We start from the raw sequence: 14,073 nt of genomic DNA on the forward strand, positions 1-14,073 counted from the left end.
AAAAATCTTCTCATGCAAAATCCTTAGTGAACAGGAAAACATAACTGGAGTTTCCATAAGAAAGGTGAAGAACAGGTTTTGCAAAACACACCCTACATAAAAATCCCTAGTAGACAAGTCTGTTCTTATTATTAGCTTGATGTGGGGCTGAAACAGGGAGTGGCTTACAAACAATGCAGTTTTTCTCCTCCACTTGCTTCCTCAAACACGTCTTGATGTTCAGCCAAACAAAAGGCCCTCCAGTTACCAAAACTTGCCCTCCTTAGAAAACAGTTAAACAGTCATCTTAACCAATTTTGAACATGCCCTTGATATAATGCCCAACTCCAGCAGTTAATCAGACTATTTCTTCTGATCTTTTTCTGTTGTCTCTCAAGTGTTAACTTTTCTTACCTAGTTTCTGCTCATTTCTTGTCAATTTTTTCTCTAGGTGTCTTTTCTTCTTTGGTTGCTACAGCAATTGGTAACTTTCTTCCACTATATTATCTAACCAATCTTTTTTATATATAGGAAAACTATTGATTTGGATATTTTTGTGTGTGTATGAAATCAACCACCTTACTGATTTACCTCATTGTATCTAATAATAATTTTTACTTCTCTGATTTTAATATATTATCATCTGCCAATGATGATAATTCTGTCTCCTTCTTTCAAATATTCACACCTCTTCTTAATTTCTCATGTCTAATTACATTGGTCAGTACTTCTCAACTAGGAGAATTGGTAATGATGATGGGGTTCTTTGTCTTTCATTACAAAAACTCCTAAATCTTTCATTAAAATGATGCTGGCTTTGGTATATTGTGTATACACACACACACACACACATATAAAATTTTAATGTCAAAGAAATGTACATCTTTTCCTATTACACTGATGATTTGGGTTTCTTATTGGGATTTTTCTTTTCTTTTGCTTTTTTTTTTTTTTTAATTAGGAAAGAATATTGGATTTGTCAAGATGTTTTAGATACCAGTCCAGGATCTGTCAAAGGCCTTTTAGATACCAGTCCATTGATCCAACTAAATTTGAATTATCATCTTTTTTAAACACTTAATTATGGTTAGATATGTTTATAGACTGTTAATTTTATTGCACTGATCTATAAGTCATTTCTAATACTAATACAAGTTTATTTATAGAGCATTTTGACTATTGATACTTCTATTTCTCCAATTCTTAAGATTTTCTTGGCTAATATGGGTCAATATCCTAATTGTTATCTATATTACTATCATTTAAGTAGTTGAAATTAATAAAATAGAAATAATACAAAATAATTTGGGGGGCTTCCCTGGTGGCACAGTGGTTGAGAATCTGCCTGCCAATGCAGGGGACACGGGTTCGAGCCCTGGTCTGGGAAGATCCCACATGCTGCCGAGCAATTAGGCCCGTGGCCACAACTACTGAGCCTGCACGTCTGGAGCCTGTGCTCCGCAACTAGAGAGGCCGCGATAGTGAGAGGCCCGTGCACCGCGATGAAGAGTGGCCCCCGCTTGCCACAACTAGAGAAAGCCCTTGCACAGAAACGAAGACCCAACACAGCCAAAAATAAATTAATTAATTAATTAATTTTTTTAAAAAAAGAAAGATCCCGCATGCCACACGGTGTGGCCAAAAAAAAATAAAATAAAAAAATAATTTGGGGTATTTTTATTTAAAAATTAAAAATAAATCAAGGAGCACAAATCTAGGGGAGGCAGAAATCAATATGAGCTTAATGAGTGATGATGGAAAGTTTCATAGATGATTTACTTTTTCCAAGTAAAGAAGAGGCTAGGAGACAGGGGAGATAAATTACAGAATGATGGCAAAGTCATTCTGATTAAGGGTTGGTTTTTCTTTTTTAATTGGAATATACTTGATTTACAATGTTGTGTTAGTTTCAGGTGTACCTACTTAAGGGTTATTTGGTTTAGGCTGAAATATGTATGTGTAGGAAAGCACCCTGATTCTACTTACAAGAAGAATTTCGGTGAAGAAAAACAATTTATTATTTAGCCAAATAGTTACTAGAACAGGAAGTAAGGAATTGTAATTTAAGCTAAGGAAATAAACTCTGGTGCAATAATGATATTAGGTCAAAGAGGAATGAATGAAAAGTATAAAAGTCTAACAAAGTGAATACAAGTTTAACCAAACCAGGAATCTGCTATAAGCATGTTTTGAATTATTTTCTTATAGAGTTTATTATTCAGTTTATTTAAATAGAATAATGTACATTTCTGAAAACATCTCATTAATGCTGTAGTGGTGGGGAAAGGTTAAGTGATTGCATTAAGCTCTAGGGAAATGAGGAGAGATAATTACATGGATAAAGTTCAAATATGGTCTTCACAGCATGCTCCCCAATAAGTTCTCTATCCTTATCACGCCAAACTGCCGGCAGTACATTGAACTCCTTGCACTTCTCAGAGGACATCACATCTTCCCTGTTACCCCGCTCTCCAATGTCCACCTCCTTTTCCTCTAGATACCTGTACTCACAGTTTCAGGCACAGAATTGTAGGGAAGTCTCCCCTGTGCCCTAGTGTGGGACAGGTGCCCTTTCTCTCGGCTCCACTGCAGCTCATGCATACCTCTGTGAATCCCTGGTTTTCTTCTTCTTTCTGGACTATCTCCCTCAGTAAAGACACCATGGAAGGCATCTTAATTGTACATTTAGCGTATAGGGGACATTAAAAAAAATTATGGAAATGGAAATTAACGTGTTTTTTTTTTTTTTTGGCCACGCCACAGGGCTTGTGAGATCTTAGTTCCCCAAGACCAGGGATCAAACCTGGGCCCTCAGCAATGAAAGTGAGGAGTCCTAAACCACTGGACCACCAGGGAATTGCCAGAAATTAACCTTTTCAAGAAAACCTTAAGAGATTTGGGACACAAACTCCTCTCTCTACTGTACTTATTTTTCTCAAATCAGTATGGTTAAAATGTCACATAATGACTTCATAGCTCACATCTGTAACTATTAATTAATCAAATAAAGAAAGCCCTCCTCCTTTACCATCTATAAAGATTAGGTAAGAGAAGGAGTCCAAGTCAGTAAGCATAAGAATAAGGGAAGCATAAAGTTGGAAAGGCCCACGAAATCAGTCATCCAGTGGCTTCTAATGTTGGTTTGACCATTTACTATAATACCAATGCCCAGGTCTTACCTCAAGGGTAATCTGATTCAGCTTATCTGGTATAGCCAAGTAGCAGTATTTTTTTTTTTAAATAAATTTATTTATTTATTTTCGGCTGCGTTGGGTCTTCATTGCTGAGCGCGGGCTTTTCTCTAGTTGCAGCGAGCGGGGGCTACTCTTCGTCGTGTTGCGCAGGCTTCTCATTGCCGTGGCGGAGCATGGGCTCTAGGCACGTGGCCTTCAGTAGTTGTGGCACACGGGCTTAGTTGCTCCGCGGCATGTGCGATCTTCCCGGACCAGGGCTCGAAACTGTGTCCCCTGCATTGGCAGATGGATTCTTAACCACTGTGCCACCAGGGAAGTCCTAAGTAGCAGTATTTTTTAAAGTTCCCCAGATGCTTCTAATATGCACCCAGAGTTGAGAACAACTGATATAATCCTATTCCTTCATGTTGCTGATGATGCAAACATGGGATGTGAAGTCACTTGGGTGGGTGGGCAGGGGACACACTGAGAATCACCAAGGTTTCTCAACATACCATGTAGTTCTCTTTTTGTTACATCATACTCAATTAAGAACAAATTATTTCTGTAAAGATGAGGAGATAAATCCTGTAAAGTCTAATGAAACAGTGGGATTCATTATAGAAGGAATGACGAGGAAGTCAACAGATTTAGAAGAAACTGCTTACTTAAGATGACCACTCTGGGTAAGATCAGCTGGCCTGAAAGTAAAGCAACCACAAGCTGTGTATGGTGGCACCTCAAAATAGGCATAGTGAGAAGTAATGGGAAGAAGAAATAAAAAAGATTTCTATTGCCAGGTAAAGGAGGAACCTGTGCAGGAAGTAGCTTGGCTGAATGAAGAGAGCTAGTGAAAATTTGAGATTTGTTTCTAAATCAGACAAAGCTGGACTATTTAGCAACTTTATTTACTTGTAATTTCTTCCCTGTATAAATCTTACACTGGTCATGAGCATGTATTGAAGGCACCCTTCAAGCCTTATCCCTGAGAAAGAAAAAAGAGAACTCCCTGGTTCACAGGAACTGAGAATGGAAATTACACTGGAGCAAGAGGCCAAATTTTTCTCAAATTTACCTTGCATATTTAGAATATTTAAAAAATTAAATTGGGGATGACAATGAGAAAGGTCAGCTACTATTTATTGGCAGAGGAGCAAGAGACAAAGGAAATTTTGTTGCTGCCTTGTTTTCCTAGCAACAGGTCTAGTCTCTTCACCCTCCCTCCAACTCTATTTTCAGATGGACTTTAGGTTCCACGACTTAGAGAAATATAGTCTTATCCGGGATAAAAACTCCTTGCCTTAAAAATAAAAATAAAACAAACAAACAAAAACTGCTTGCCTTATTATTTGATTTCTATTTTCACATAGCAATCATTTTATACTACTTCTCAACGTTTAACATACAGATTAATCCTTCAATACATAGTCCTCTACCTCACTTTATGACCCTCATCATATAGCAACTAACATAATTTTGTGACATACTTTCAGAATAGATTTCTTAGCTTCCTGTTTTTATACACACACATACACATAAATTTCCGTTTTTCATTTCAAGTTGAATTTTGTGCCTAAGGATACATGGTAAAACCTCCTATCCACCATCTAGTCTCTTTTCTATCAGTTTGTTTTTTAAAAAATTCAAATGGTTCTAATTTCAAAATAAATCTGACTCAGGTTTAGTCAGGAAAACTCACCCCCAAAACCCATTCCTTCACATTTTCCTCTTAATCCAAAATTCTTACATTTTTTCCTAACAGAATCCATGTATGATTCTTGGATATTTTACCACACATCCTCCCACAAATCTCCCTCTTCTACCCTCCCCGAAAGGTATACTGGTATCTAACTAGTTGCAAATTTTCTTTTGTTTCCCTTCCTAGGCACTTGATACTTGTGGGACCCTGAGCAATTACTAAACTTCTCTCAGCCAATTTTACAGCTTTAAAATAAGTAGATCAGGGACTTACCTGGTGGTGCAGTGGTTAAGAATCCTCCTGCCAATGCAAGGGTCACGGGTTCAAGCCCTGGTCCGGGAAGATCCCATGTGCTCAGCCCGTGCACCACAACACAACTACTGAGCCTGCACTCTAGAGCCTATGAGCCACAACTACTGAGCCCATGCGCCACAACTACTGCAGCCTGTGCATCTAGAGCCCGTGCTCTGCAACTAGAGAAGCCACGGCAATGGGAAGCCTGCACACCACAACGAAGAGTAGCCCCTGCTCGCCGCAACTAGAGAAAGCCTGCACAGAGCAACGAAGACCCAACGCAGCCAAAAATAAATAAATAAATAAATTTTTAAAAATAAATAAAATAAAATAAAAAGTGGATCCATCTCTGCCTGGTATAATTACTATGAAGATTAGGGATAAAGAGTCCCGACATATCTGAAGCATTCAACAAGCATTAACTATTATTTTTACTATGTTCTCTGTATTCAGTCTCTTGCAGGAAGAGGTTCAGAGTGAGGACATAATGAAAAATTAATACACAGAGGGTTGATAAGAGTAGTCAGAAAATAGGTGTTCATTCCAGAACTTTCTTCCTAGTAAAGCAGGGTCCTCAGACACCTTCTCTGAACCTTGATTCCACTGCATTTTTAGTTTGTGAAGAGGTGGCTTAAATGAATTCATTTGAACTATTAAACTTAATGCCATTTGAGATAATTCATAACTCTAGAGAGAGCTCTTGCAAAGCATGAACTAACATAGCAAGCACATCCTCAAATTTCAGAGGTGGTGAGTCTTGTTTGGGGGAAAGTAGTCAATCTCTCCTGCCTGGGTGGAAACACCACACACAAGGAAAATTACAGCTTTGTAATTTCACAATAAAGGAAGGTCAACTCCTAAGAGGGTCTTGAAGTCCATTACTCCAAATCTTCATTTAATTTCAAAAACATTTGGGAGCCCCTGAAGGCTTTTGAGAAGGGCAGTAACATGATCAGACTACTGCTAGAAGATGAGCCTTGTTGCTTAGAAGAGAACAGATGAAAAAGGTAAATGAGGGAATTCCCTGGTGGTCCAGTGGTTAGGATTCAGCACTTTCACTGACAAGGACCCAGGTTCAACCCCTGGTTGGGGAACAAAGATCCCACAAGCTTCACCACAGCCAAAAACAAGAAAAAAAAAGAAGGTAAATGATAAAATTTTGGTTGCTTGAAGTACTGCTAAAGGTATTCACTGTTAGCTATTATATATTTCAAATTGTTGTAGAAAGAATAGCTTCTAACATGAGATGAAAAACCAAGCATTTCATAGATAAGTCAACTACAGAAATAAAGGGTTTGTGGAGACATAACACCCAGCTGAGTGCATGCCAATTATTTGTCCACACAAACACATAATCTCCTAAATGCTCAATTTTTTAGAGGTAAACTATTTAAAGACCATTTTATTTTGAGCATTTCAAACCCTGACCTGGCATTTAGGACTGTGTCATTGATTTCTTAAGTGACCTTTGGCAAACCATGTAACTTTTTTTTATTCTAAATCTTCGGGGGTTATTTCAAAACAAGCTTTGAAATCACTGGCATACACAGTCTATCTTTAATCTTCAGGATTCTCACTGTGCTCTAAAAAGGTTTCTCTTGATTCATTCTGATTCATGGCACAATTAAATGTTGTCTCAGATCCTTGGAGGAGTTGGGGTGGGGGGTTGTAGAATTTAGTGCTTCAGATAGTTGCATGAGCATCTTTTTTTTTAATCTGTATATAATTGTATTTTTTTCTTTTTCTTTATTGAAGTATAGTTGACTTACAACGTTGTGTTAGTTTCAGGTGTACAGCAAAGTGACTCTGTTTTATATGTGTGTGTGTGTATATATATATATATATATATATATATGTATATATAAATATATATACATATATATATATATAGTCTTTCTCAGATTCTTTTCCCTTATAGGTTATTACAAAATACTGAGTATAGTTCCCTGTGCCAAACAGTAGGTTCTTTTTGGTTATCTATTTCATATATAGTAATATGTATATGTTAATCCCAAACATCAATTTTGAAAAGAATTTGTATCTGTTGTATATAAAAATATAAATTGCATTAAACATTTCCCTGCCTTCTTTTTTTTTTATTTTATTTTTTTTAATCAGTCATCAGTTTTATACACATCACTGTATACATGACAATCCCAATCGCCCAATTCAGCACACCACCATCCCCACCCCACCACAGTTTTCCCCCCTTGGTGTCCATACGTTTGTTCTCTACATCTGTGTCTCAATCCCTGCTTTCTTAAGCAGAGTGTGCTGAATATGACTTAATGTTTTATTGATGACTCAGCCCCGTGATAAACATCTCTTATTATCACGGTGAGCTGTGACTCAGTGATGTGTGACACAACCACCAAGTAACTGAGTGTAATGAAAGTCTACTTACCTGTGCAAATTTCAGAAAAAATAAGCAGTAAGAGATTGTTTGCTTTCTAACTACTCATTTCACCCCTGAATGCTGACTTTAGGCAGGATATCGGCAAAGTAGAGCATTCTAGAGCAGTTAGGATGGTAAATGGTCTTGAAATAAGGTCCAGTCAGGGAAATGACTGAAAGAATTAGAGAGGCTTCACTTACAAAGAGAAAACTTAGAGAAGATAAATATTGAAACGTCAGTAGTGTTGTCTCGTGAAAATGCCTTAGATATAAATTGTAAATACCAAAAGCAGAAAACCAGGACCAACAGGTAAAAATTATTTTTGGGAAGTGGATTTTGACTCAGTATAAGAGGAACTCATCTTTGCAATTCACTTTGGTTCACAATTTATATGCAAGATCCGATTTAGCTTCACAGGTAATAGAAAGATAAGCAAACCAAACTACAGGCCTCCCAAAAAGAGATATTAACCTACTGCAGCTGGAATGTGGCATGTGTGAGGCAGAAAGCAAGGGAGTTGGAAAAGTAGATGGAACCAGACCATGGCGGGCTTGGAAATCTAAGTTGAGGATATTACATTGTTTTAAACAGGCAATTGGGAGTGATAAAGCATTTTTAAATTCTTTTCAACTCAAATTTTAATTAGAAAAATAATTTTTTAAAGTAAATCAAGTTTATTATTTAAAAAACAGAGATATCAAAATATATTATGTACAAGGTGAAAGGTCACCCCCAAACCCAATTCCCAGACGTATCCATGAACAATTTAGCTTGTATCTTTACTTAACCTTTTTGTGGCTCAGGTTCCTCATCTATAATAACAGATAATAATAGTGCTTACCTAACAGAGGTGTTATGAGAATTAAATAACAATTGCTAAATCCATGAAGGCAGGGATTTTGTCTTGTTCAAGGCTTCTAAACCTCTGCACTGTTGACATTTTAGGTTGAATAATTCTTTGCTCTGGGGAGCTGTCTTGTGCATTGTAGGATATGTAACAGCATCCCTTGGCTTCTATTCACTAGTAGCAACTCCCATATATGCAAACTCTTGTGATAACAAAAAATGTTTCCAGACATGGCTAAGTGTCTCCTGGGGGGCAAAATCACCCCAGGTTGAGAATCACTGATCTCATTTACTGTTGAATGCCTATCATTTAGCACAGCATGTAATAAATATTTGTTGAATTGAATGAAAAGAATTAATACACGTAAAGCTCCTTGAACATAGGAAGCACGCACATAGAAAGCCCTCAGTGTTAGCAGTGTTAGCTTTTTTAATTATACTAGTTTCCTGTAGGACTATACCATATATAACTATTTCCACATAAATGGAATCATATGTACTTCACTGTAACTTACAATTTTTCACTAACAATATATCTTAGACATCTTTTTATGTCATTACACATAGATGTAGCTCTATCTCAATCATCTTCTGTGGAATCATAGTATTCTAGTGTGTGGAGTATGTCCCATCATATCGATTCATTTATCCAATTCACTATTGATGTATATTTAGGTTAATTATTGCTATTATAAACAATGCTACAAAGAACATTTTCCATCAAGAATTTTTAACAAAGTAATGACACAATCAGAGCTACACAATGTATTACATTCTAATTTCAAAGATTCTGTATTTAGGGGTCTCCAAAGAAACAGAACCAATAGGAGATAGATAGACAGATGAAAGATAGATAGATAGATAGATAGATAGATAGATAGATAGATAGATGATAGACAGATAGGCATAAAACGATTTATTTTAACAACTGGCTCACGTGATTATGGAGACAGGCAAGTCCAAAATCTGCAGGGTGGGCCAGCAGGCTAGAGACGCGGAGAGGAGCCAATGTTGTAGTTCACTTCTAAAAGCCATCTCCTATGGATGGAAATTCCTTGGCAGTCCAGTGGTTAGGACTCTGCACTTCCACTGCAGGGGCCATGGGTCAAATCCCTAGTCGGGGAACTAAGATTCCGCATGAAATGCATTGTGGTCAAAAGAAAAAAAAATGGTTTAAAAGCCATCTCCTGTGGAATTCCCTCTGTCTCAGGGGAGCTCAGCCTTTTCTTCTAATCAGGCCTTCAACTGATTAGATGAGGCCCACACCCAAAATATGGAAGGCAATCTGCTTCACTCAAAGTCCACCAATTTAAATGTTAATTCATCCAACAGAGACATCCAGAATGATGTTTGATGACACATCTGGGCACCACAGCCCAGCCAAGCTGACACATAAAATTAATCATTACCATATTCCTGGTCAACTATAGAGAATCTCACCAGTAGTGACACATTAACAGAGGCTGTCTAACCACCTGAGAGGAAAACTGTAAAGATGAACCATGCGCTGACTGGGAGGCTGGCCTGGATGACTTCTGTGTTCTTTGGGGTTCTGAGTCTGGACTGTAGTGATGATGCCCCCTGGGGAGAGTGATGCCTGCCTTTCCCCCCCCCCCACCCCCCGTCATCATGGCAGTAGACTAGTGTATTCTTGTGGTTTATATGCCAACTGCTTAGAATTCTTCTGTCTTCTCGGGGCTGTCAGGCAGTCAACTGTCACTTCTTGATGTTATCGCTGTATCTGCCTCAAGCAGCTAATAATGGATGTGAAAGCCCTTTGTATAATTGTTAATGCCAAGGAAATGTGCAGCAATGCACTGCTCTAGTCTCCTGTGGGCTACATAAACCCAGATAACTACGCTTATTGTATAATTATGTCTAAAATTTAAGTAAATAAACAATGAGTGAGGGCCTAAGTGGTTTTTTATGACTGACTTAATGCATGAATCTTGTAACATCTATTTATATGCAGTGAGACTTGGGGGATTATCCTAGTTTCCCATCTGGGTTTTAGATATGTGAGATGAGTAGGTGAGGTAGTTTTACATCGATGCCATGTTGTCCTAAATTACCCATCATTTCTGCCTAAACTGTCTGTGGAACAAGGCACCAATTAAACAGATAAATACGTTAAATAAGCACACAAATAATAATTCTCCAGTCTCAATAAGTACTCCTCTACTCATAAATTGAAAAATTAATAGTCTCTGCTTCGCTGCTTAGTATGAAGTTCCTTTACGTTCAAATTAGGTTCATGTTGATGAAATAAGGTTAGAAATTCAGAGAAGGGAAGAAATCTACTATTTAAAAATGTACCACTGTTTATGTTTAGCTACTACTTTTTAGCACCTAGGTATTAAAATATATAATGATTAGGAGTTAAGGGTATTCCATAATGTCATCATTCTTTTACTTCAAGAGGCCCATCATTAACCTTTCCATTAATTCTATATCTTTTAGATCTTCCTAAATCAACACCTACTCTAAATTACTACTCAAATTAAACCCTAATTTTACATCTGCAGTCTCTCTCTTCTAGTCTGAAAAGCCTATCAGCTCTTCTGTCTAGTCCTCATTTCTACTTCACCCCAGAATCTGGCTCGAAGCCTGGACTTTCACGAATCCAGTTGCTGGCAAGCAAATCCTCTACCAAACATCTCTCTCACATGTCTGTGTATTAAAAATAGCTCTTATGACCCACTAATGCTTCTTACTCACACGAAAGTGCAGCTCCAGACCCCAGGGATGGCAGAGTGGAAGAGGGCAGTGTGTGAAGAAGGGGAGCACCAATATTCAGAAGTAATTTTCTAAACTTTCATATTGATGTTGAACTTGTCCCTGGTATTTCCATCAGGAAACATATTTGCAAGTGATTTTATGTGGACATTTTTTTTTAACTCACTTTCCTGGGGAGGCACATTTTCTTAAGTGTCTGGGATGGCTAATTTGACACTGCCATGTTTATCTATGGGTCACACTGTTTAGACTAACATTATACCTTTGAATTCAGTCATTCCTTCATTCAGGAATCACTACTGAACACTTTCTATGATGGGCAGGGCTGCCATGTTCCCCAACTCCAGAAAGCACTATTTTCATTATATTCCCTGGAGTTGAGCTCTATAGGGCATTCCTTGCAGTTGCATATTTACCAAAGAGAATTTTAAAAGTATGAATGACACAGTCACATAGCCTGGGCCCTCTGGGAATGATCAATAAACATTTTTCAACATAAGTAGATTATTGTGCATTGTGTTATTCATACATTCCTGCTGGTTATTCATTAATGAATAGCCCAGGCTTATGTTTTTCTTGGCCTCCATCTGGTGGCTCTCTCTCTATCCCTGACATGAAAGTACACTTAGTAATCAATGTAAGCACAAAACAGACAGACATTCGAAACCAACTATGAACTAGGCAATAAAAACACTAGTTTCATTAAAAGTTTCTGTCTTGGACTTCCCTGGTGGCACACTTAAGAATCCGCCTGCCAATGCAGGGGACACGGGTTCGAGCCCTGGTCCAGGAAGATTCCACATGCCACGGAGCAACTAAGCCCGTGTGCCACAACTACTGAGCCTGCGCTCTAGAGCCCGCAAGCCACAACTACTGAGCCCGCGTGCCACAACTACTGAAGCCCACACGCTAGAGCCCGTGCTCCGCAACAAGAGAAGCCACCGCAATGAGAAGCCCACACACCGCAGCGAAGAGTAGCCCCTGCTCACCACAACTAGAGAAAGCCGGCGCCAGCAAAAAAGACCCAATGCAGCCAAACATAAATAAATTTAAAAAAAAAAAAGTTTCTGTCTTGTAAAATGTTGATAACATTTATTAACCCATGGAATAAAGTCCAGCCCTTCTTCCCAAACAGCTGACAACATGACCTTCATAAACAACAGAAAGCCAAGTATGATTTTCATGACCATTCCTTCTATTTATTTTAATCAAGCTATAAAAAAATTACTTTTCTTTTTTTTATTAAAGTACAGTTGATTTACAATATTGCTTCTCTTTAATACAACCAATGCAGAAAGTTCATAAAATCTAGTAGCAAGAGGTTTACTTATTACCATTTGTAAAAGTGTTCTTTCAGTCAGAGAAGTTTTTTTCCTAGTGTAACTGACCTTTGTCATAATTCTTTTTCACCCCTGTCAAACATTTCTAAGACTTAACATAACTGCTTATGTTAGTTTGATCAAAAACATCTTGTGATTCGGGTAGAAATAATTCTTTAAACAGAGGAATTTATATGACGCTGCCTTTTACCATTCATTAAGCACCTTTTTATGTTGGGCCTACTTGTAATGTGTATTAATGTCAGCTGATAAGAGGAAATGGCGTTCAGCATTTTCACTAGCTTCTAGTAAGAAATCTCTCTTTCAAATAACCTTCACTCAATACTCACCTGTACTGAGTGCTGGAAGGAGGTGAGTACAAAGGTGAACCACATGTGATCTGTGCTCTCTACACGCATGCAATCTGGTGCCTGAGACACTCGTTTCCTCAAAAGGCAAACTCACAAGGGCTATAACCATGGATTAAACGTAGAGCTTTGAGAATATGAGAAGATTAATTCTAACTGGGGGATTTGCAAGTGTGTATAGTGACCACGTGGGAATGTCAGAGGAACAGGAAAATGAGATTAAGGAGTGAAGAGAGACTTGAGAAATTTAAGAATGGAAGTCTGGTTGAGGAATTCAGACTTAACCCATATAAATCCTGGGTCTTGAAAGCCAGCTTGCTCAGCTCTGTGTTTCCTTAGCACCACCTTATGCATTCTCCTGTTTCACACAAGGAGAACGTATTATTTAAGGTCTACCAAACTCTCCCCCACCCTCCCTTCTGCTACTGACCCCCTTGACCTTTCTGCTCCTGTAAGAGGCTCCACTTCCACCAAATACTTTCACTCTTACCTCCCTGTGTGACCTGAACTCTGTCACCTCTGTGGTTTCCCTCAAACTCTACCATCGGTCTGGAATCCTTCCTTCCCCGTTCCTCTCCAACTATCCAATTTATACACTCAGCATTTATTTAAATTACGTGTGTCTGTTCCTTTTTTTTTTAACTGAGGGCCTAAGTATATATTAAGCAGTGTATGAGCTACAGGTTATACCAGATCAGGTCAGTACTCATCAGGGAGTTTACGCCCTATCTAAATCCTATCCATCCTTTGAGAGAACGTCTCCAGACCAGCCTGGCCTGTGAAATTCTATGGTATGTTCAGCAATGTCAGTACCAATTACATAAATGATCTAAACCATTTCCTACAGATCTCCTTTTAAAAAAAATGTTGTGGGACTTCCCTGGTGGCACAGTGGTTAAGAATCTGCCTGCCAATGCGGGGGACATGGGTTTGATTCCCTGGTTTGGGAAGATCCCACATGCCCCGGAGCAACGAAGCCCTGGCGCCACAACTACTGAAGCCCACGAGCCACAACAAGAGAAGTCACTGCAATGAGAAGCCCGCGCACCGCAACGAAGAGAAAAAGTCCGCGTGCAGCGATGACGACCCAACGCAGCCAAAAATAAATAATTAATTACTTTTTTAAAAAAAATGTTGTTTGAAATATTTATTATTGTTTACTTTTTCATCAGTTAAATAACGTTAAGCTCCTTCACAGTAGGGATCCCATTTCATCTATCTTTGCTTCTCTAACAGCACAAATTTTAAAGTTTTCTGTATTATA

The 14,073-nt window shown here is 38.3% G+C and overlaps 1 long non-coding RNA gene across 1 annotated transcript in view; it reads right to left on the reverse strand.

Annotated features, from left to right (window-relative positions):
• LOC132365511 (uncharacterized) overlaps positions 1–9,680 on the reverse strand; it is a 643,069-nt gene extending 633,389 nt beyond the window's left edge. Inside the window, exon 1 of the long non-coding RNA XR_009503118.1 lies at positions 9,324–9,680. This is a non-coding gene — a long non-coding RNA (uncharacterized LOC132365511). The remainder of the gene's footprint in view (positions 1–9,323) is intronic.
• Positions 9,681–14,073: the final 4,393 nt, after the last annotated feature.

The sequence above is a fragment of the Balaenoptera ricei genome, chromosome 4 (assembly GCF_028023285.1).
Source record: "Balaenoptera ricei isolate mBalRic1 chromosome 4, mBalRic1.hap2, whole genome shotgun sequence".
Lineage (NCBI taxonomy): Eukaryota > Metazoa > Chordata > Mammalia > Artiodactyla > Balaenopteridae > Balaenoptera > Balaenoptera ricei.